Below are 24,935 nucleotides of genomic sequence, written 5' to 3' on the forward strand. Positions count from 1 at the left end.
CCAACTTTTTCCTTTCTTGGAACTAGGAATAGTCTGGAGTAGAACCCCTTTCCTTGCTCTGCTGTTGGCACTTTCTTCACAGCTCTCATGTTTGCTAACTCCATTATCTGTTGTAGAGCCTCTGTCTTTTGATTTGGAGGTAGATTTGGCATTCCTCTTTTGTCTGGTAAAGTGTGGAAGTGGAACCGGTAACCTTGATCTATGGTTCGTAAAATCCACTTGTCCTTTGTTATGTGGTGCCAGTTTTTTGAAAATAAGGTTAGCTTTCCGCCTAGAGGAGCTGCTATTTGTTCCCTGGTAGGCGGGTTTAGGATTAAGTCACTGTGGTTGTGTTGATGTAGTGGCAGGTGTGGAGTCTGTGCCTCTGTTGTTACCTTGCCACTGTCGTCCTCTGTAGGCACCTCCTCTGGATTGGTTTCTGCCTCTGGAACGTCTATTCCTGCCCCTTTGAGGTCTTGTGGAGTCAGGAAAGGACCAATTTTTGGCAGGCCAGTTCCTGCTAAACCTTGGGGGTTGAACCTGCAAGAAATCTTTAACTGTCTGGACTGATTTTGCCTTTTCTTCCATTTTCTTCATAACCTGCTGGGCAGGTGTACCAAACAAACTTGTTTTATCCATAGGAGCATCTAGCAATTTAGATTTAACATGATCCGGTAAAGCTTGCTCCTTTAGCCATGCATGCCTTCTAATTACAGTGCCAGTCATGGCTGATCTAAATGAAGCCTCCAGTGCATCATAGCCACATTTTAAAGAATGGTTACTAACTTGCTGTATGTTATTTACCATTTCTAATACATATTTCTTATCAAGAGATTCATCAGTGGTTAGTTTTTAGTTAACTGATCAAGCATAAACTCTTGGTATTGTATCATGTGAAACTGACAGTTTAAAGCTCTAGCTGAGAGAGTGGCTGAAGTGTAAACCTTTTACTCCATCTGTCTAATGACCTTGCTTCCCTTTCAGAAGGAACAGGGTTTTAGCTATGGTCGGCTACTGCCTTGGGACCCTGGGAAATAGTTTCGGGTCTGCAAGAGGGGCCTTGTAAAGGTGGTGATGAGTATCTGGCACCCTGTAAAATCTGTCTGGTTTGGCAGGGGCTGGGGGTAAAGAATCTGGAGCGGAGCAGACATCATTGAAAGCATCATCCACCACAGAGAGAACAGGAGGTATAGCTAAGGGCCTGTGCTGTGGAAGGTGCAAAAGGTCCTAAGTCTTTTCCTGGAGTCTGAAAAATCCTGTTGCTGCCATTGGAACTGTTCTCGCATGGCATGCAAGGTTTCCCCAAAGGAGAATTCTTCTGGTGGGGAAGCAGCTGGAATGGATTCTTCAGCATCAGAATCTTCAAAATTGGTGAAAGGAGCCTCTGGCTGGTCAGTTATGTCTGATTCATCAGCAGAATCATCAGAGGACACTGGCTCATGGGGCTCTGCCCTAGGTCCCTTCTCTGGGGGCTGAGAGGCCCTGTCTGGGTGAGATTGAGATCCTCTAATTAATGAAATTAAATCTTCTGCCAAAGTAAGCATTTGAGAACTGGAAGAGGGCCTGGTTGAGGGGGGTTTAACAGGCACTGTTCTAGTAGTCTTGGCTGCTGTAGCTCTGGCGAAGGCCTTAATGGACATGGCTGCTGGAGGCCTAGCAGCACCACGTGCTGGGGTAGAGACATCCAAGGGAATGGTGTCTGATAAGTCAGTGGTAAGCACCGTAGTGGGTAAAATTTCTGAGGCCGATTCAAGAGTGTTAGCAGGGAACTCAGTTGTAGAGATAGATTCAGCTGTATTTTGATCAGTTTTCTCGGTTTCGGCCGAAACCGAGACACTCGCGGTTTGCTTAACCATGGTTTCGGCAGAAACCACGGACCGCGAGTGTCGGTCTTTTTCTTTGCGTTTTTTGGCAGAATGCGTAGTCGGAGGATCCGACGGCATAATGTACGCAAAATCAGAACCGAAAAACTGTTCTGCAAACTCCGACCGCCGTCTAAGCGTTCGTCGGTTGAAAGAAGCACAGGACGAACAGGCTGCTACGTGGGCTGGGCCTAAGCAAGGCAGGCAGTAAGAGTGGAAATCTTTATGAGGTATTTGTTTCCCACAGGTTAAACAATTATTAACTTTTTCTGACATCGGCTGAGGCAAGAAAGAGTCCCCAACGGGTACTTAGCTTTAGAAGTCTTCGAAGTAGTATTCGGTAGAAGTAATCTCTGGATCCGACCGACCGGCACTTGCGAACAGCTTCTGCTTCGGGCGCCACGCGGCAAGAAAGACTGAAGAAAATGGCGTCGGCTGATGCTTTTATACCCGAAGACCAACAGAGATGACGTCGGGTGAAGTGCGACATCAGCCGAAGCCGGACCCGGACTTTGGAATCCGGCCGACTGAAGGGCTGCCTGACGACAGGACAACCCAGTTGTTATGACTGCAGATGCATCCATGAAGGACATCGGTAAATCTGTATATTTTTCTATCTGCAAAAGGCTATGGCCAGGGTTAAACATTTGGTGAATACCCTGGGAGCAGTAGATAAGCCAAAGGGTAGCGCAGAGAACTGAAAGTGTTGTGCGCCTGCTCTGAAACAAAGGAATTTCCTGCAGGATTCCGTTATAGGGATGTGGAGGTAGGCATCTTTTAGATCTAGGGTAACTAAACGGCCATTTTTTTGTCAGCATAGACAGCAGCTGCTACAGTTTGGGGACCACCAGGAAGGTGTTCAAAATGGATAGATCCAGGATGGGGCGCAATGTGCCCTCTTTCTGGGAACAAGGAATAGTCTGGAATAAAAGCCTTTGCCTGTTTGATCTGAGGGGACAGGTTCTACTCCCCCTTGGGATATGAGAGTTTGGACTTGTTTCAATGCCTCTGCACACTGATTTGGAGGCAAGTCTGGGTACCTTCTTGGAAATAGGAGTTCGTTGAAGGAGACTTTGTATCCCTGAAAAATTATTTAAGACCCATTGGTCCTTTGTTACAGAAAGCCAATTTTCTTTGCAGAGGAACAGCCTTCCTCCTAGTTTTTGGTGAGTGAAAAGAGGGCAGGGGGGGAAGAGGGAGTTATTGAGAGTTTGTGCAATAGAGGGAAGGCTTAGAAGTCGTTGCCTTTGGAGTGGAAGTGGTCCACTGTTTGGTTCTTTGCTGTCCCTGGGATAGGAGTCTGGGTGGTCTGTCCCTGCAGGGCTTACCTTGCCCCTATCTGCTAGGTGCAGGAAAGGACCAGTATTTTGATGGAAAATTCCTGCTGAACCTAGGAGGTTGTACCTGAAGGAAATATTTTACTGTTTGCATAGATTTTGCTTTGTCTTCCATCTTTTTAAGCACCTCTTCTGCTTTTACTCCAAACAAACAGTCCTTATCCAAGGGTGCATCAAATAACTTAGACCTGACATGATCAGGGAGAAGTTGTTCCTTCAACCATGCAGGTCTCCTAATGACAGATCCTGACATTGCTGCCCTGCTTGAGGCTTCTATGGCATCATATCCACAGTGTAATGAGGGTTTGTCCATTTGACAAGTAGAGTGCAGTAAATCTGCTAACTCTTTTGAATTGGCACAGTCAGGAAAGGTTGAAATATTTTGTTTTAATAGTTCCAAAGTGCGTTGTTGATATTTTAACATGTGGAGCTCACAGCCGAGTGCTCTGATAGCTAAGGTTGCAGACGTGTATGCTTTTTTACCCGATCTGTCCAGAGCTCTGGAGTCCTTGTCAGAAGGAATAGATTTCTTTGCAGAACTAGCCTTAGCTCCTTTTGGTCCCTGTGTAATGACCTCCGGGTCTGCAGCAGGAATTCTGTACAGGTATTTATGAGAATCCTGTACTCTGTAATACCGGTCAGGTTTTCTGGGAACAGGTGGGAGGGCGTCAGGAGTTAAGCTAGATTCATGGAAGACATCATCAACCACCTCTAAGATTGGAGGGATGGCCAAGGGTCTATGATGGGGCAGGTCTAGAAAATCTCTTAGTCTTTTCTTAGACTGAGGGAAGTCCTGGGATTCCCAGTGGAAATGTTCCTTGAGGGTGTAAAGGGTTTCCCAAAAAGAAAGATCTTCTAGTGGGAAGGCAGAAAAAATGGATTCCACTGCATCTGAATCCTCATAAGCAGTCAGTGACTGTTGTTCCTCTTCAAAATCTGAATAATCAGACTCCTCAAAATCCTGTTCTGTCAGTATTTCAAGAGAAAGGTCTCTCTTCCTTTTAGAAGGTGTGGCCTGACTAACCGTGATAAGGGTGATAAGATCCTCCACCATTTTAAGCATTTGAGCTTGGGGTGGTGGAGCAGGAGTAAAATGGTGGCTAGAGGTAGTTTTCCTAGGAGTGGCCTTGCATCCAGGCCTAACAGTATTCATCAGTCTGAGAGAAACTGTAGTTGGAGAAGGAGGCGTCATTTTTTGTCTAGATTTGGAAGTGTGAAAAACCTCCACGGAAGCCAGTTCCTGCGTCGCGGCTCCAGACCCAACCAAGGTAGAGACAACCAAAGGCTCTGCAGACTAAGAAGACTTCTCCGGCATACCGGACTTCGAAAGGGCCTCAGTAGTGGCCTGTGAAGGTATCGAATTGGGCATCAGGGGCTGCGAAGGCACCTCACTGAATTCCGGAGAACTGACCTGCTTAACGGTAGAGTCGTCGGAAGGCTTAGCCTTGCGTGGTCTGTTTCTATCTTTATCCTTATGTTTTTTCGGAATGTCTATGGATTGTTGGCTGACTGACGCCATTTCAGAATGCAAAGATGGAAGATGAAAATACCTGGCTACAATAAGAGCTCTACGATGAATGGTTCTCGTGTTAAAGAGGGCACAGAACTGGCAATGGGGGACGTTGTGGTCTGGGCCTAAACAAGTGACGCAGTATGAATGGAAGTCTCAGTGTGGTATTTGCTTTCCACAGGCAAGACAACTGTTAACTTTTTCGGACATCGGTTAATGCAAGAAAAAAGGATCCCAACGGGGTACTTGGCTTTAAACGTTTTCAGCTGTAATCAAACTCTGGTAGCGACCGACCGGCACACTTGCGAACTGCTTCTTCTACAGGCTCCACGGCAAGAAAGACTGATGTAATGGCGTTGGGTGCCTTCCTGTATAGCACTGACAACCTGACGTCAGGCAGCAAGTGACAGCAGCCGACACAGAAAAACATTGACTCTGGTATTCGGGCTGGCCGAGGGCTACCACAGCAGGGATAACTGACAGGTGATGACTGCAACAGTGAAACACGAAGAACATCTGGAGGTGGGATCTTTAGAAAAGAGAAGTACATTATATAGTAATGAATGGAATATGTGGGAATGATACAAGTAGAATTAGGTTCAACAGGAGGAGTGAGGTTTAAGGGGTGGCAAGAATTGTGCAATTTATAAAAATGAGTGAATAACAAAAAGAAAACATATTGCAAACTGCATTAAAACAGTGATTTTTTTTTCATTTCTATTAATGTATACACATTGTTTAAAATATGAAGATTTAATGAAGATGTTCATGTGTACTTACTAGTCTATTGATCTGAGAGGATCTTAAGAAGCCTGGCCTTACAATCCCGTGAAAGCTTTTAGTCCTTACATGTTGTGTAAAAATAACCCTGGAGCACGCAAGACCAAGGACAGTTTAAAAAGTGTTTTAATAAAACATTTTCCAATACAGCATCTTTCTGTAAAAGAAAGCGTAATCAACATGGCAAAGCACTTGCATTAAAGTATGTTTCAAAGTGAGCTCTGCATGAGACCGATTATGATCATCATGAGTCTCCCAAGGCTCCATCTTAGGTCCCCTACTGTTTAACATATTCACCAGTCATTTACATACCTCCTCTTACCCTGGAACCCTTATTCAGTATGCAGACGATTCCACCCTAATCTGCACCCCTCTAACTCTCCCAGAATTACTCAACACTACTCAAAAAAATCACTCAATGTTATTGAACCATGGCTCGCAGACACCCACCTTTTTCTAAACCCCCCCCCCAAAAAAGAAAGTCAGTCTTCCTCCTGAAAAATACTTCCCTCACCTCCGACCAATTTAACATCCACTCAGCCAACACCATCATCGAAAGAGTACAAGAAACAAAACTACTAGGTGTCATTATCAATAGCAAACTCGCCTTCGACCTCCATAGCCAACAAAAAAAAAAAGAGAAAAAAGAAAAAAAGAAAACCCACAAGAAACTAGGACTCCTGTATAGAAACGGGTAATTCTTTACCAAATCAACCAAGACTACCCTAGCAAAAACTTTCCCTCCACTCTCCCTATTTTATGGTTCTTGTATAGTTATCAAACTGCAAAACTCCAAGACAAAAATAGAACAATGTCATAACAAAATCGCAAAGTTTGCCACTAACTCCAAATACCATAATCACCACTGCAAACCACTAAGGGAACTAAATTGACTGGAACTTTCGAACCAACTGTCATACATCCAACTACTACACATAACCTTATATACAAACCTACCACCTGTCCTGCCTTAGACAAGCTTGTCAAACACTACATACCAAGAACACTCAGATTAGAAGACAAAAACCTACAAGAAATCTCCAAACCTTCTAAATGACATGGTCAAAGTCTATACTCATAAGCTATTTCAAAACAATGGAATTCCCTCCCTTCAAACATCATATCAACCCCAAGCCTGCAACTCCTTAAAGTCTCTTTAAAAGCACACCTAAGTCCTGGCTCTGCACATGTTTAACTTCAGGTTAATTCCTCTGCACCACTACTCCTCTGCCCACCCCCCACCCCCACCTTCAGTTCTCTCTCTCCAGTCTCTTCTTACCCCCTGTACATTATTGAAGTTTACCAAAATCTCTTCTCCTCTCACCCCAACATCTCTACATTCTTCTTTGTCTCTCTCGCCACTTTCGTCGTCATTCTAGGCTACACTAAAATCATAATCCCTCAAATCTTTATTCTACTTCTCCCCTTTGCTAATTAATGCTGTACATATAAACCTGTACAGTCTGTTGCAAGCCTGTTCTCATGTCATGATGCTAATAAGTACATCAACTATTCTTCATCTCTAGTAAACTACAGTTACTACATATGAACGGCTTAGAAATTAAGTTAAATTATTAGCAAAATACTTGCGTAACTCCACACATTAGTTTCTCAATTTTAACCTGTAATACTGTTTTGTGCAAAGTCTTATCAAAGATGTAGTTGCAATGTATTGTGTGAAGTCCGATCAAATATTTTGTTTGTGATTTTTTGTAATCTACCTATGCATAGGTATAATTGTGGAGCTTTTCTCCCTGGGCCTCCACTGAAAACAAGTTATGCAAACCAGTTGGACTACTCCAGTTAATACATGTCAAACAAATACATAACAAATAAATGATCTTATGAGCAAAGACTGAAAGGACAATTATTACACATCTCTGGATATACAATTCCCTGTTAAAACCTGTTATGTTAAACTTCATGCTGCAGGACACTGTGAAGTACTGCTGTCTTTTTATTATTATTTTTAAAGCTTTTATTACCCTTTCTTCCCTGTAGTTCTTTTGCATAACCAACCTTCCTGACAGAAATGGGGATGGAAAAGATTTTCCTGGTCATGTGAATCTGCTTTGTAGGTGGTCCAGTATCTTGCACTCATTACGTATGTTAAGCAGTATTTTTTTTTAGCATGTTTCAATTTAAACCTTGGGGCATTCACACCAGTTATGCTTCAAATGTCACTATCCTATTTTGCTGTAATTATTAAAACAGCATTATACTGATAACACTGGCAAAACAGCATAACAATACTGTGATTTGATAATGCTTGTTACATGACAAGCCTTTGTTGTGCACTATTCTTACTTGCAAATGCTTTAGGAAACAATGATGGTAAAACATGAGACAAACGCATACCTGGATGTTCCTTGAAACTTAGTGTATAAGAAGCATAAGAATACAAAAACACACTGCTTGTTACAAATACATTACTATAAACATTGCATATCCCACTTCAACCAATATAAACAGTCTCACTTTGTTTCAGTTTGTTAACTTGTCAGTCTTTGTGTCTGAAAATAATTAAAGAACTCAATCATCTCTTCTGCAAAACAAAATGCAAACGTATTCCTTAAAGACATAAAACATGCAGAACAAATTTAAAACAGACCTTGGCTTACGAGAAGTACTCAGGGCCTTGCTCAATGAAGATAAAAGTGCATCATTTGGACAACCTGCAAATAAAAAAATGTACACAGAACATTATTTCTTCATCCATGTATCCGCTAGTTTTATATAAATATAAATAAAGACCTGACATTTAATGTTGTGGTTAACAGTTAGGTGTAGATTCCTATTAAACCATAAACGAAAGTTACATACTCACCGCTAATGATAAATCCGTATGGTCTTGTTTTGTTTGGTTCAGCCTTTAGTTACTGGATCCGACAGGATCAAACTTCTGCACCTTTTAGAAGATATGGACCCCATGGCTTTGATTTCTACTCAACCCATAAATTCTTCTCTCTCTCCATGTTACTTGTAATTGAGTTTGCCTGCTCATATCCAGAAACGTTATTCCATTACCAGAACACTGACAGTTCTTAATATGGACAAGGCATGTTATAAGGTGGGGCAGAAATCTGAGCCTGTAGAAAGGCAAGGTTGCTGGAGAGGTCAATCCAGTGAAAGAGGAGCTTTAATCTTGGAAGGGGGAAGGAGGGATCAGGGATGCTGAACTGGATTAAAACAAGAAACAGATTTTAATGGCGAGTACTTAACTTTCATATCCAATGTTGCATTTTTTCTGACAGATTCAACTCATTAGGACAGATTCTCAAGCTACCAAACACCTCTGCAGTAAGGAAGGTCATTCCTGAGAATGGTGGAGCCAAAGGATGTACTGGATTATAGCTGTACATTCAGTTTGTAGTGAGAAAGAGATATAAAACAATAGCCCAAGTCAATGCAGCACAAATCTTGTCAAAAGGAACTTTGTGTATAAAAGCAGTAGAAATAGCTATACCCTTTGTTGAATGAGCTTTTGGTTTCTTGTCCAAGACCAGTCCCAGCTTGTCACAGACAAAAATTAAACAATCAGAAAGCCAAATAGAGAGAGTGACCTTAGATACACTGTCGCCCAATTTAACTTTGGAAAAGGCAGCAGAGAATTTATCTGATTTCCTAATATATTTGGTCCTGTGCAGAAAAATCTGAGCTATGAATATCTAGTAAATATAAAGTATACTCTCCTTCATTAGGAATCTTTGAAAAAAAATTGGTAAGTTTACAGTCTTGTTCAGGTTCCCTCTGGATGCCACCTTTGGGTGGAAGACTGGATTGGTTCTCAATGACGCACTGTCCTTATGGAAACAGTTTTGAAATCCTTTTTGCAGGAGGAACTGTCTCCAGAAAAATATGTTTCCAAGACAGGAATCTTAGATCCACTGTGGCTACTGATGCAAAGGGGGCCTAAGTTAAGGCCTGTAGCATGACAGTTATGTCCAATGGGGGAATCGGATTCCTTATAAGGGGCCTCAACAAGAAGGCACTTCACTGAATTTGAAATCTTAATCAAAGTTAAGAAAGTCTGATTTTGTCCAATATGGAAATTGGAAATGGCTGCTTACTGGGGCTTGATTATTGAGAAACTGGAGCCTTTTTGGAACAGATCTGACAGAAGTCCATGATGGAAGGAAGAGGGACACAGAAAGGGCTCTGTTCCTTGGGAAGAAGCCCAAATAGAAAACCTTCTCCATTTGCCTACATAACCTTTCCTGGCATTTTTCTTTTGTGAGGTTGACAAAATGTGAATTACCAATGAGGACAGCCTAGCATCTCTGGCCACCATTAAAACTGAAGGACCCATGCAGTTAGCTTCAGCGTCTTTAGATCCAAGAGAGGTTGCCCAGAAAGGTGACTCAGGAGGCAACACCTACAGTGGATGCACATGAGGCCAGAGAAAGGGGAAGCAAACTTGCCTGGACCAAAAGGAAGCAATGAGGATTACTCTGGTCTTGTACCTTCTGGCTTTCTGAATAAATTTCATTACCCAGGGAATGGGGGGAGTGTGCAGAAGACCTGGGGACTACAACATCCCATGGTGACTGAACGGTGGAGGGATTAGGGCAAAATAACTGTTACACTTGCTGTTTAGTTACAAAACAAAAAGACTGCAGCAAGGTTGGCCCCAGTGGCTGAGTATTTGAGTCACCACTACCTAACTGAGAGGGCCATTTGTGAGGCAGAAGAATGCACTTACTCAGCTTGTTGACTAGGACATTGCAAGCTCCAGAGATGTGCACTGCTATCAGAAAAAGGCAGGAAAATATTGCTTTCTGTCACAATCTCATGGCCTCTCAGCAAATTGGATATGAATGGGTTTTCTCCCTTGCTTGTTGATGTACCTGACTACTTCCAGTATGGAAATCACACCCTTGGGAAGAGTCCTGGAAAGCCTACAATGCTAGAAGATCTGCCCTCATCTCCAAGACACTGATGTGAAGACTGGCCTGTATGTGTGACCAAGTACCTTGAGTCATCTTCCTTTTGAAATGCCCCCAAATCTCTGAACCTCTAGACCAAAGAAATCTGAACAAAGCCCGATATAATGGGGGGACAAAGGCTCCAAAAAAGGGACAGATTTTAAATATTGCTATTATAAACTTAGAAAGTAGCTAAAATAAGTGTTTGTGTTAAAATGCATTTTCTAAAAGATATGAAGTCAAACTCAAATGTACGTCATTTAGTGATTTCATTCCTCAGATCATCCCAGTGATTTACCAGAAAAAACTAACTTTATGAGGAATGGACCAAAATTCTGAGGCAAAAATATGGACATTCTGTGAAAATCTGGACAGTTGAGAGGTATGCCCCCCACCGACTCACATATGGAGGGAAGCACCCATGTTTACTGTGGCCACTGGGTTAGAGGGGAATGGTTAACTCTCCATAACGACAGAGGTCAACAACCACCTGATGTGATTTCTGCAAATGGGTGTTGGACGACTTTGATTATGTACAGGATGCAATATTTGGGACCATTGTACTGACAGGGTCCAGTGAAGAAGTGTCATGTAGTAACTGGTTAAGAAAACTAAGATGATTACTGAAGCCATTAACCCCAACAGCCCCAGAGGATGAGTCTCACAAGAGGGGAGGCATATCGACGTGAAGCAGGAATGGAAATCAAACCAGCAGTAGATAAAAACCAGGCAGCAACTGAATATGCCAAAAAAACAAAAGAAAGAATATAAGGTGAAGGACCAGATGAGAAGGCAAGAAATGCGGAAAGTATAGAAAACTTCCGGAAGAGCCTCATGTTGATCAGGAAGAAATGCAGGAATGGTTAAAGAGAGGCGAATTCAAACCAAGAAGTGAAAGGTTAATATTGACAGCCCAAGATAGTGGGCTACATACATGCTGGTTCATTGAACATATGGGAGAAACAAACAGAGAATTGTAGGTTTTGTAAAACCGAATTGGAGACAGTCGCACACCTTGTTGCTGGCTGCAACACACTAATGGCAGGAAGACTGTATATTGAAAGGCATAATAATGTGGTGAGACTGCTGCACTGGGGATTGTGCAGACATTATGGTATCGAAGTGGCTGAAAAACATTATGGTATCGAAGTGGCTGAAAAACACTGGAAACATGAACCACAAAGCATCACAGAAAATGATAAAGTTTACATCACATGGGATCACCCATTACCAACAGTTCAAAAGACAGATGCTAGAAAACTGGATATAGTGGTCCAAGAAAAGAAGACAAAAGTAGCATTGATCCCGCCACACCCACTGACTAGTGTCTTGCGTACACAGAAACAAAAAGTCAAAAAATACCAGGATCTGCAGGCAGAAACAAGAACAATGTGGAAGAAAGATACCCAGACAGTTCTAATAGTAGTAGGAGCAACGGGTCTTATAACATAGAATCTACAATCATACTTAGATATGTTACCAATCCATGTAACCCTGTACGAATTGCAGGAGGAGTCATTACTGGGCACACTGCGAGTGCTGCAGAGAGCACTTTTGGCTGACATCAAAGACTGAAACAATATTAATTTCATGAACTTCAATCATACTTCGACTTAGGAATGAAGTCCATTCCCGTCATGGTATTAGAAACCCATAAGATTTGGAGAAATTAGAAGAAGGAATGCTGAAGAACTAGAACAATTATCTGACACAGGGATGAAACTCGGAGTTTGGCTATTTGAGTAATCATAATGAGGTGGCATCCAATGACATACCTGTTGAGTAGGAGACCGCTAATTCTGCGTAACTGATTTTAATTCCCAAGTTCTATGCAAGCTGAAGTAAGAGGTCCAGTTGCTGGACCAGAAGTTTCTTGATTCGACTGTTGAAGAGTCAAATGTCTAGATATGGGAACACCTGCATCCCTAGCAGCCTGATATGCTGCTACCACTGCAATGATGATGGGGGGGGACTGTGGTGAGACCAAATAGCAGTACTCAGTACTGGAAATGGTTGGCTCCCATACAAAGAGAGAAATCTCCTGAATTCCTTGCTATCTTGATGCTATGGTAGGTATTCTGAAGATCCACAGAAAACATTCAGTCACCCTTCCTCAGAGGTAGAATGGACTGCACCATGACATTCTTGAACTTTGTTTTACAGACAGATTTTGATGGCTTCGGTCCAAAACCAGCCTGAGGTCCAGTTTTCTTTTTTGGAACTAAAAAGAAACTGAAATAGTAGACTCCAGATCTTAATTAATCTGGGGGACCCACTAGATGATACTTTTTTCAGCAGCTTTGATACTGCTGTGGATTCCACCTAACAAGGTGGTATGTCAAGAATCCTTTTCTGAAGAGGAAAAGCAAATGGAATAGTGTAGCCCCTGGTGATTATCCTCAGTATCCAAGTGTCTTATCCCTACACCCTCAAAAGCCTGACTGGGTATCATATAGGTGCCACCCCCCAACCGCCTCTGGATTAAGACAGACATGCAATCCTTCAGGAGCACTTACAGGGTTCTAAGAGAAAAGACCAAAAAATCTCTGATTCTGTGGCCTACCTCTACCTCCAGGGCAAAGTCCACTGAAGTCCCCCTTATCCCTGCCTCAGGAAGGTCTGTCCCCAGTGTCTCTCTGTGAAAACCCTGGGATCTTCTGAACCACATCATCTTCTCCACACCGCAGAGGACCTTTTCTAGGAACAAGAGAGGGAGGAAGTGCAGCCCAACAGAAAGGGTTTTGCAGACTTGCTCACTCCTGCTAAGCATCTCCTTAACCTTTGGTTCTAAAAGTGTCAAACCGTCAAAAGGGGCATTAAGGAAAGATGTAATGAAGCCCTCCGAAAAATACAATCACATCCAGAGGTGCCAGCAGTTGGATATGCTGGTGCCTGCTGCTCTGACCATATCATCAATTGCATTTGAAATCAAACACATGGATACGTTGGACACAGACTGTAGGGCAGACAACTGGGACTTCACCATTTTCTGGATGTCCAGTAATAGGTTACCAGAGAGGGAAGTGAGTGCCTTGGTCAAGTCCATCTGGAAAAGTTCAGTGCTCTAGCTGCAAAAGTCACAGACACATGTCCATCTCCCAAACCTGTCTAATGCCCTTGACTCCCTGTTAGAAGGTGGAGAGAGGTAGTTTTTCTGAGAGTTCCTTCTTTGTGGCTGCCACCATAACCATGGCATCCATCACGGACCTTTGCTCCAGTGTGCACTCTTCTTTGGGGCAACCAAGATTTTATCTGCTTTCTTAAGGATTTGCTCCAATTCAAAATCCTTCCAAGATCACTAACTCTCCAGGTCTAACAGGGCATCAGTAAGCAGCCCCACCCAAGAAGTACAAGAGCCAGTCTCAAAAGCCTTGAGGAGCACAGACTCCACAAGGGACAGTGCATTGGTGGGCCACCCCCCTCACTGCCTCTAACTCCAGACCATCACCAAAGGGGATTGTGGGGACCCCTCATCATCATTAAAGCCAGTCTTTTCAGTGACGGACTCTGTGGAGAAGTACAAATGTCTCCTCTTACACGTCTGTTCCTAGAACCCTATCTTGTTTGGGTACCCAGAGAAAGTTCAGAATCAGACCTGGAACTCAAGTGGCAAGTACCTCCAAGGCTGAATGAGGTTGACTGTCCATGTCGACTTAGATGTGCAGAGTCAGAAGCAGTATCAAACAAGGGCTGAAGCATCAGAGATATCTCTTCTCATGGCCTGATAAGAACCTTTTCAAATCTCTCAAAGCTGAGGTCACAATCAGAGCTGAAGAACCACTCCTCCAAATCTACAGGAGGGATAGACAGAATATCCTTTGTTCCAACCCACCCCATCTCGGAGGCTAACAAAGGTGAAGTGCCGAGACTCAGAGGGGAAGAGATGGATCTGATAACCTTGAAGTCTACCCCCCCTGCCACTGTCCCAAGATTCAGCTCTAAGACTCATCCCAATTTGACAAAATCAAAGTTGGGAGAGTAAGGGATACTGTTGGCTCTGATGTGGGTGTTCAAGGGAGGCTCAGTCCCATGGGCACTGGATATGAAGGTCACTGGAATAGGAGAAATCAATGGATGAGTAGCTTGGACATATACCCAGTGTTCCCAATGAGGAAGGCACTATGAGAACTCAGTTGGATCTGCATAAGGAGGAAACTCAGCATCATCATGTTGACATCTGCTTCAGTAAGGCTCCTCAATGACCAAAAGGATATTGATGAAGCTATGGATGATGGTCTCAAAGATGGCCTCTACTGCAAAAATGAAGAATGGAACCAAGGGTTCACCAGTTCTGGTGAGTATCAAGGACAAAATGATGGAGTACACTTCTGACTTGTAATCAGATCAAATTGTCTTGAAGTTTAGGTGCCAGACCCAAAGTTTCTGGGGTATACAGAAGCCCTTTTTTTTTTTTTTTGCCAAATCTTTTTTCTTGTCCTTTTCTCGGTCTTTTGAGCTCCTTCTCTTATTCTCTGGGTGTTTTCAGTTTATCCAGTCTTTTTGCTGGAGAATGAGGAGACAATTGTGGAAGTGAAGCTTGTGAAGTTTTTCCCCACTTGGGTGGAAATTAAGCCTTTTAGCACAAACTTTTCCCTTTGCCTCTTGCAATGCCATCATACTGAAAGAGGTACAGACCTCACATTCTCCATCCAAACAGGCCACTACCAGGTAATAAAAGCAAAGGAAGTGGGGGTCCTCTGGCAGAATCTCGTGGCTGAAAGTCGTGCTCTTCTTGAAGACTTGAACTATGTCAGCCATAACAGAAAAGTCCTATGCAACAAATGCAAAACACAAAGAAGATACCAAACAGGAACAAAAGGATGAATCTCTCCACAGTAAAAAAATGCACCTATTCAGGCCAAATTCAATAAAACCAATTCTGGACTTTATTGAAGATAGTAAAACAAATAAGCGCTTTCGTCCTGACCACTTCAGAACTTCATCAGATAATGAATTCATTTACACAAACCATTTATATAGTACAGAGAAAACTGGGTAAAACAGTCATTAAAAGTTAATAAGTTATTTAAAATGACACACACCCTTAAAGAAAAACCATGTAAAAAACATGCTTTATATATGAAATCTGGTTAAAAGGCATAAATAAATGTGAAAAATTCAAACTGTATTCTAAAAACATAATAAAATATAATTTAATAGTGCAGAAGAAATATAAAAATTTTAAAAGAAACGCTTATCTTTCTAAGGCTTTTAGTTTCAACAGAGAGGTAATGGAAATTTGTTCATTTAAGCCTGGCCAACTTGATGTACTGAGACGCAGTTGGCAGTAAACCTCTCTTCTTTCTAACAAAAGTGACCAGGCACCACCTCAAGGTTCTGTTTTAATACGGTCAATGACAGTGAAATGAAAAGAGTGACCAGTATTTTCCATAATGTGTTTACTAAGTGCATTTCTATTTTTTTTTTTTATTTTATATCATACAAATGTTCGTAAATTCGGTTCTCTAATTTACAGTCAGTTTTTCCAATGTAAAAACAGCTACAACAGTTACATAGGGCACAACAAATAATACTTTCAGATCCACAGTTATACTTTTGATGTGATTTCACTTCAATGTTGTTTATCCAAAAAATGCCCCCTTCCTTAATGCGTTTGCAATATTTACACATACCACACTCGTTCATGTGCCCAACATTATCCACTCCCTTTGGTTTCATCTCAAAAATGTTTTTTTTAAGTTTCTGCCTTTCTTGAATACTATGGTGGGGTGAGAATCAATGAAAGGTCTAATGGTTTTTTCTTGGTTTAGAATGGTCCAATACTTTTCCAAGATTTTCCTTAATGTAAAACTGTCACTGGTATATATAGTAATAAAAGATGTCTTATAGTCCCTTTTAAGTCCTTGATTCTGCACACTTAAAGACTGGGTAAAATTATTAGTATTGGTGGTGCTGTTATCAGTGTCTGTTATTAAGGGACTAAAATGCCCTCTCTCTCCCTCTTATTTACTACCTCTAACAATGTCAGCAAAACTTGCACGGGTAGCCTCTTCTTGAAAACATGGCTTTCAAATTGTCACATTCGCTAAGGAAATCATCCATAACTGATGCCATTCGGGCCGCCCTCACAAATTATCCCTTTACAATAGCTTTTTTTCTGTTTCATTGAATGTGTACTTGAAAAATGAAGTAAGGAGTTGGAATAAGTTTCCTTACTGTATATTTTTGAAACAAATTTGTTGTTGGTGTGGTCTTTAATGAGAAGAACATCACGGAAAGGCAGCTGGTCCATACTGTAGTTGTGTGTGAATTTCAAGAAGATGGTGCTGGAATTCATGTATGATATTAAATCTACTATATGTTCTGGGGGTCCATTCCACAAAACAAAGACATCGTCCAAAAAACGGGTGTAGCATTTTACATACTTAAACACTCGACTGCTAAACAAAAACTTCTTTTCCCAATGGGTTACAACAATGTTTGCATATAGAACCCCAAATGAGGAACCCATTACTACACCCTCCTGTTGCAAACAGATTTCGTGATTAAAGAGAATAAAATTGTTTTTCAATACAAGTTCAAGTAGGTGTGCATATACATGAACTTTGTTATGCTCAATGCCTTTTTCATATAAGTATTCTGAAAACCATTCTAAATCTGTAATATGTGGAATGACAAGACTATAGGTCTTTGATATCAATGGTTAAAAGGACATAATGGGTTTAAAATGGAGTGTTGTTTATGAGATGTAATAAACTCAATGAGTCCTTACATATGTGGGTTTCAGAAAAGACCAGTTTCTTTAAGCCTAGTGCCTAAATGTTTTGCAAGAGGGTGGGTGATAGAACCTTTTGCGTCCACTATGGGTCTCATGGGTGGTTGGTCAAGGTTCTTATGAAGTTTTGGTAACCCAAACATCACTGACATTTTGGGATAGCACCCAGTGAGATCATTTAACTCATCAATGGTAATGGACCCCTCAATAAACAAATCCTGTAAATCATTTATAATTCTACTGTAAGCTGTGTGTAAATTCATTAAGGGGGAATTTAGCACATGCCTTCCCATTCAGAATGGGCAACATCTTATTAGCATAATCAACCTGGTTCATAAGAACTACACCTCCACCCTTGTCGGGTTTCATTATTCTAACCCAAATCAAGAATGCTTTTAATGTTTTGTAGTATGGTCTCCACATCATTGTCCATCTGTCTTTTCTGATTAATCCTTAAAAAATTACAAATATCTAGTTCACATATTCTTTCAAATAGTTGAATGATGAGGTGAAGGAGAGGATTAAAGGTGCTGGACATGGCTAAGGGGTTGATAAAATTTTCTAGTGATGAATTCTGAAAAAGGACCCTAAAATTCAACTTATGTGTGTATAACTTTAAGTCAAGTAGGGTGTTAGAAATGTCCGTAGATTGTGAAGGTACATAGGTAAAACCTTTTGAAAATAAAATCACAGTGCTCAACACCAATAACCACATCAGAAAAATTATACACTTTAAAATCACCATCACAATTGGTGATAATATTACAATGGTGTAGTAAATCACAAAACACCTCTAAAATGCCTAAAGAATCATTAATTAATTCCTGTTGGACCAAGTACGATTCTATGCCCCCCTCCCCTTCTGAATGAATCCCCCCTCGTGTTCCATTGGGTGTTGGGGGTAAGTGTTCCCCTGGTGAGTTCCCCAGGGTTGATATGAAACTGCAGTTTTGTTCTTTATTCTGTCCGACTGTCTTAGAGTTGGAAATTCTCGTGGGTCTAAAAAATTGTTTTGGTCGTTATTAACTGTAACACAGTTTGTTTCAGTGTTGTTGGAAGAATCATTACCAGCAGGAGTGTGACCATGGTCAGGGAATTTATTTGCCCCATTCCTGAGAGGGAGGTGGATTGGGGTAAGCAAATCCCTTCGCATAGTCATTTTTATCCCCATTGAGTTTTTTTACCTTGCGTGCTGTTATAGAGGTAGATAACTGCTCAATACTATGAAAAATATGTGCATGTTCATATTTAAATTCATTACACTGTGTGTTCACTAATTTTTATCAAGCTCAGAAACATTACTTATTAAATCATTTATCAAAACATCATTACTTTTCACAATAACTTTCATATATTCAACACCACGAGAATCAAAGAGAGCCAAAAGTTCTTTATGCAGGTTGGAGCCTGCTATCAAACCACTAGGGTAACGCCACATTCTAAGTCCCTTGGGGACAATATGCTCTTTTATGCATTCTGAAAAATATGCATCATCAAGCTGCAAGCGCTTGATCTTGGAAAGTTTATAATCAAATTCTTCTAGGAGAACTTGATTATTATTCACAAAAACAGTACCTGTTGGTTGTTTTTCACTGTTCAAAACCATGGCTTCAGTAAGACAGTCCTTTAAAACTGCAACAGAATCTCTGTGGCTGGAAGGAACACTGGATCCTGCAAAAACTGGTTGAGAGTTCAAATAAATAGTTCTCTGTCCACAAGGAATGGAATGTTCATCTCCATTACTTAATCCAGTCCTTGAGGATGTAGAATCCAAGGAATTAAGGCTTTGCAGTGGGTGTCCATCATTCAAAACACACTGTAAACTCGTAGAGACAACCACTGCTTCTCCTTGGGTGCTCTGTGGGCGTCTGATGTTATCAGGGGGTGTAGCTAAGCCATTGGGGGCATGGCTACGCCACCAGGGGGCATGGCCAGAAGAGAATCAACCTTCTTGGTTAGATTTTGTACAATAGCAGTTAAATTCAAAACGGCATGCTGTAGAGTGTTACAATCAGTTTCCTGATTCACAAGGGGAGCAGATAAATCCAAATTGTCCTCATCGGCCATCAAAAAACAGTGAAAAAAGACAAAAGGAAAAACTGTTGCAAAACACAAAGATGCCAAACAGGAACAAAAGGATAAGCCACTCCACAGAAAAAAAAAATGCACCTATTCAGGTATTATTACCCAATTTCCTCTGTACTATATAAATGGTTTGTGTAAATGAATTCATTATCTGATGAAGTTCTGAAGTGGTCAGGACAAAAGCGCTTATCATTTGTTTTATTTTCTTCAATAAAGTCCAGAATTGGTTTTACTGAATTTGGCCTGAATAGGTGCATTTTTTTACTGTGGAGAGGCTTGTCCTTTTATTCCTGTTTGGCATCTTTGTGTTTTACAACAGTTTTTCCTTTGGTCTTTTTTCACCTGTTCAATAAATCCAAGATAAATCAGATACAAAAAGGTTAACTAAACTAACGCAAAAGGCAGAAAAGACCCTATTCATTAAAAAAAAAAAAAAACACGAATGCTAAATAATGGAAGCTAACAAACTAAACCTTTTTTCCCTTAAATCTGGGAGGGGTATAGAAGGAAGGAAAAACTCTAAAGAAAAATTGTATAGACGACAAAAATGCAAAACTAATCAAACACAGCTTTATTCAGATCACATGAAAACATGTACTTCTGATCAGGTGGCAAACGACAATGGAGATAATTTTGGGAGAGAGAGAATTATGGGTAGAGGAGGATTCAGAGCCCTGGATCTACAGGTTCAAAAGGTGCCAAAGACAGATCCAATTGGATCCAATAACAAAGTTTGACTCAGATGAAAAAATACATCTGATTGATGAGTTTGGTATGCTAGGGATGTTAAACAGTCTGCTGTAATTAGATAATGGTCTGTTTTTTAAAACATCATGTCTTACACAAAGGCGGTATGCAAACATTAAAAGTAAATTATGTACATTATATTTCTCTGGTCTCTCTACACACACTGAACAGCAAGACTGGTGCCTTTGTTACCCTCTAGTAATGACAAGTGCCTCAGAAACTCGAGCTCCTCCCTACCCATAATCCATAATGCTGAACCCCAAAGATCTTTGATGTAAGGACAATCTGGAGGGCAATGGTGGGTTATTCAGTATCCAGAGTCCAGAGAAACCTAACTTTCTGTTAAGTACATAACTTGAGTATTTCTCAAGACCTGTCTGGACATTACAGCAGGAAAGAATTTCCATCTAACATGGATAAGCTCTTCAAAATGGTAGTTGTAAAAAGAACCATTGCCACAGAAATAGAGTCTAGGCTGCAATGTTTAGCAAAGACATACAAGAACAACCAAGTAGCTGCTGCTGAAATATCCTGAACTGAAAGACTCCTGAGAAAGACCATAGAGTGGCTTAAGCTCTGACAGTGTGGGTTTTAGGAGTAACCAGAAGATCCTTGTCTGCCTGGTCATAAAATGAAATACATTCCAATAATCCTCTTTTTCCAGTGGAATCTTGAAAAATCTTATGGCTCCACTTAACTTTTGAAAAATTAACAACCAGTTAACACGTCAAGACATCAGACGCCCATCAGGGACTGGAAAAGCTATAGAAACCTGGCCGAACGAGGTGATGGGAAGAAGGGTAAACCCACTAGTGAATACTGCAACACTGGAAAAGGACATCTTATAAACCTGATGTCCTTTTCATTCTTCTTCACTAATGGGACAGAGTCCCCAGCTATGTAAATCTTGGCCCTCATGCAAGGATATTCCAGAGCACTGTTGAACCAAATGAAGTTCTGTTTCTGGATGTGATGTCCAATTTTTAGTGTGAAAAAAAGGTATGAGCTTTGGACCATGTGGCTGCTGCACAAATGTCAATACAGGTCCTTGAACAAAAGGCTGATGAAGTAGCCAAGGATCGAGCTGAATGAGCTCAGGGAGGTCTTGGCAATACTAAACCTTTTTGAGAATAAAATAAATGAAATGTAGTCATAATCCACTTAGCCAGAGTAACCTTAGAAACTGCTTGATCCAGGCGATTTGAAGAAAAAGATGTGAAAAGCTGATATGACTTTCTAAACTGCTTTGTCCTGTTAAGATAAAAAACATAGTAACCTATGTACATCAAGGAGATGCAGCATGTACTCTCCCTTATTGGAAACATTTGGAAAAAAGACTGGTCGATGTTATTTTCAGAAGTAATTTTAGGCACAAAAGAAGGTTTAGTCTGTAGAGAAACTCTTTCTACGTGAAATATAATGTAAAGGGGGATTCATTGAAAGAGCTTGGGGTTCAGAAATTCTTTTTGCTTAAGTTATTGCTACCAGAAAGAACATTTTCCATGATAGAATTTCGAAGTTTAAATGTAGAAAAACGAGCCCCTTGATTAAAAAAGGGTTTTGAGAAAAAGGAGAACTGCAGAAGTTGGGGCCGAAAAAGGATAGATGTTTTGGGTAGAACCCCAAATAGAAAACCTTTTCCATTTGCTCCTATACACTTTCTTGGTGGAAGTTTTTTGTGATGCCAAAATAATGTCACGAACTGGGGAAAAGAACCTGGACTGTCCGAGTATTACTGGAAAAGGAGAAAAGTACAGTTGTGTACACTTACCATAAATGTAGACGTTAGAGTGTATTCATTGCTGCAGTCCTAACATCAAGGTAGCCCTCAGTCGGCCCGAATACCAGAGTCCTCAGTATATGACATCGGCTGCCGCCAGTTGTAAAACTGATGTCAGAACATCAGGTATAAAGGGAGGCAGCCGACGCCATTTCCTCAGTTTTTCTTGCCTTAACTGTCAGGAGCTCCCACCCTGAAACACCCTGGAAACATGTCATACAAAAAATAAAAAATATATAGTCTGTGCCTTAGGAAAAAAGGGGGAATGGAGGGTGGGAAAAGTACAGTTTTGTACCTACCATAAATGTAGATGTTCGAAGATCCACATTGCTGCAGTCCTTACACTTGGGTAGTCCGCTGTCCTCGGTCGGCCCAAATATCAAAGTATAAGGCTGACGTCGGTCAAGGCGCATTTGACTGACATCAGGACGTCAGGGTACAAATGCGCATGACCGACGTCATATCCTCAGTCTTTTCTTGCCCCAGATGTCAGAAGACCCTAAAAAGAAAGGTCAAAACCAAAAGACAGCAAACAACCAACCAACCACCCTTGCACTAAAAATATGTACAATATATACAATATACACCATATTGACAACCCAACCCACACAACCGCCTCTAACTACAGAGGGAAGGAGGGAGGGTAAATTGGACTGCAGCAATGTGGATCTTGAACATCTACATTTATGGTACGTACAAAACTGTACTATGTTCTTCATCTCACATTGCTGCAGTCCTTACACTTGGGTAGAATCCCAAAGCAGAGGTAAGGGAGGATGGCCAAACTATAAGGAAGCAGGAGCTGCCAAAATGCCCTGCAAAACAGCAGTGGCAAAACCAGCCCTAGATTTAGAATAAAGTGGTAGGTGATAATGCCTAGAGAAAGTATGCACTGAACTCCAAGTAGCTGCCTCCAAAATATCCTTAGTTGCCACCCCTCAAAAAGCTGTCAGTGGCAGTAGCCCTAGTGGAATGAGGCCTAATCCCAGCTGGAATCTCCTTGCCATGATGGGAATAACAGAAAGCAATGCAAAACCCAATCCACTTAGAAATAGTTTGTTTTGACACAGGCTTGCCCTGAGAACTCAAAGCAAAAGAAACAAATAACTGCTGAGACTGCCTGAACCCTTTAGTTCTGTCCAAATAATATCGCAACTGCCTGTGTACATCTAAAGTGTGCAAAATCTTTTCCCCTTTATTTTGGGGATTTGCATAAAAAGTAGGCAAATGAATAGTTTGGTTTAAAGCCACACTAGAAACCACTTTAGGCATAAAGGAAGGATTAGTACGTAAAGATACCTATCCTTATGGAAAATTAAGAAAGGCTCAACCGCCATAAGGGCCTGCAACTCAGAAACCCTTCTTGCAGAGGTAATGGCCAACAAAAAAGCAGTTTTCCATGATAAATATTTCAACTCGGTAGTAGCTGCAGGCTCAAAAGGTTGTAGAGTGAGTTTCTCCAACACAAAATTGAGATCCCAAGCAGGAGTAGGAGCTCTACGTGGGGGTCTTATATTCTTTGCCCCTCTAAGAAATTGCTTGAACAAAGGACGAGAAAACAATGGTGGGTCACAATCATAGTGAGCCGAAATTGCTGCAGCATGAACCTTAATAGAAGAGAAGGACAAACCTTTGTCCAGTAACTCAGTAAGATATTGAAGAGCCACACTTAAATTAGGCTCAGAAACATCCAAATCCTTTGCTGCACTCCAAAATAAAAATCTTTTCCATTTATCTGCGTACACTTTCCTTGTACTAGGCCTTCTAGCTTCCAAAATAACATTCAAAACTTGCTGTGGAAGTTGAGACCCACTATGGTTCAAAATAGAATATGCCAGGCTGTTAGGTGAAGAGAGTGAAGCTTGACATTGAGCAAATGACTGTCCTCCTGAGACAACAGGTGTGGAATCGAAGGCAAAGGCCATGGAGGCTCCCGTACCAGGCTTCTCAGTAATGGGTACCAATGCTGTCGAGGCCAATCTGGAGCTATCAAAATCATCCTTGGCTTGTCCTGTCTGGCCTTTAGTAGTACCTTTGGGAGGAGAGGCAGAGGTGGAAAGGCATACACATGAAGATTGCTCCAATTGAAAGAAAGAGCATCCACTTTCCAAGCTGTGGGATGAAACCTTTTCGTGCAAAACTTTGGCAGCTGGTGGTTTAGTGGAGAAGCGAACAGATCTATGTCTGGAGTTCCCCATGACACTGTCAATTTCTGAAATACATGAGGATCCAATTTCCACTCGTGGGGATCCATAATTCGTCTGCTCAACACATCTGCTAAGGAGTTCTGTGCTCCCGGCAGAAACCTTGCCTGAAGATTCAGCTGTAAACTGAGAGCAGTCTCCCACAAAATCATTGCTTGCCTGCATAGAGGATAAGAATGTGTTCCCCCTTGCTTGTTGATGTACCACATGACAGTTGTGTTGTCTGTTACAATCAACACCTGCCCTGGAAGAAGTAAATCCTTGAAAGCTATTAATGCAAACTGGACTGCTAACATCTCCTTCAAGTTGATATGTAGATGTTGTAGTCTGGCAGGCCACTTGTCTTGTATCCACTTTCCATTCAGATGAGCTCCCCAAGCTTTGTCTGAGGCATCTGTCGTTAGAATCTGACTCGCCTCTGGCCGGGTCACAGAGAGTCCCTTGTTTAGGTGACATTCCTGAGCCCACCACAACAATTCCTTTTGAATGCAAGGTATTATTTGAATGACAGTGTCCAGATCCTGGCAGTGCTGTGTCCATACATTTTTGAGATACCATTGTAACTTCCTCATATGCAGTTTGGCATTGGGAAGCACCAGAATACAAGATGCCATGAACCCCAAGGCTTGAAGGACTGTCCTTGCAGTCAGCCTGGACTGATGAGACAATTGATGAAAGTAAAGGGAAAGATTCTTTTGTTTGTCCGGGGTCAAAAGGCCATCTGGGATGCTGTATTCAGTCTTACACCCAGAAAGCACATGTCCTGAGAGGGTACTAGACTGGACTTTATTTCGTTCACAGAATACCCCAGGCATCTTAGCACTGCTATCACATATTCCAAATGATGAAGAAGCTCGTCCCTTCCTTGAGCCAGAATCAGGCAATCGTCCAAATAAGGATAGATCTGTATTCCTTTTAGCCTGAGGAAAGCTATCACTGGAGCCAGAACTTTCGTGAACACTCTGGGCAGTAGATAAGCCAAAGGGCAAT

The 24,935-nt window shown here is 41.5% G+C and overlaps 1 protein-coding gene across 1 annotated transcript in view; it reads right to left on the reverse strand.

Moving 5' to 3' along the window:
• PTPRA (protein tyrosine phosphatase receptor type A) overlaps nt 1-24,935 on the reverse strand; it is a gene marked incomplete in the record, with an annotated part of 4,245,980 nt that overhangs the window by 2,880,672 nt on the left and 1,340,373 nt on the right. Inside the window, 1 exon segment of the mRNA XM_044064105.1 lies at nt 8,080-8,143.

This window comes from Protopterus annectens, chromosome 2.part2 (genome assembly GCF_019279795.1).
Source record: "Protopterus annectens isolate FY-2018-M chromosome 2.part2, PAN1.0, whole genome shotgun sequence".
Classification (NCBI taxonomy): domain Eukaryota; kingdom Metazoa; phylum Chordata; order Ceratodontiformes; family Protopteridae; genus Protopterus; species Protopterus annectens.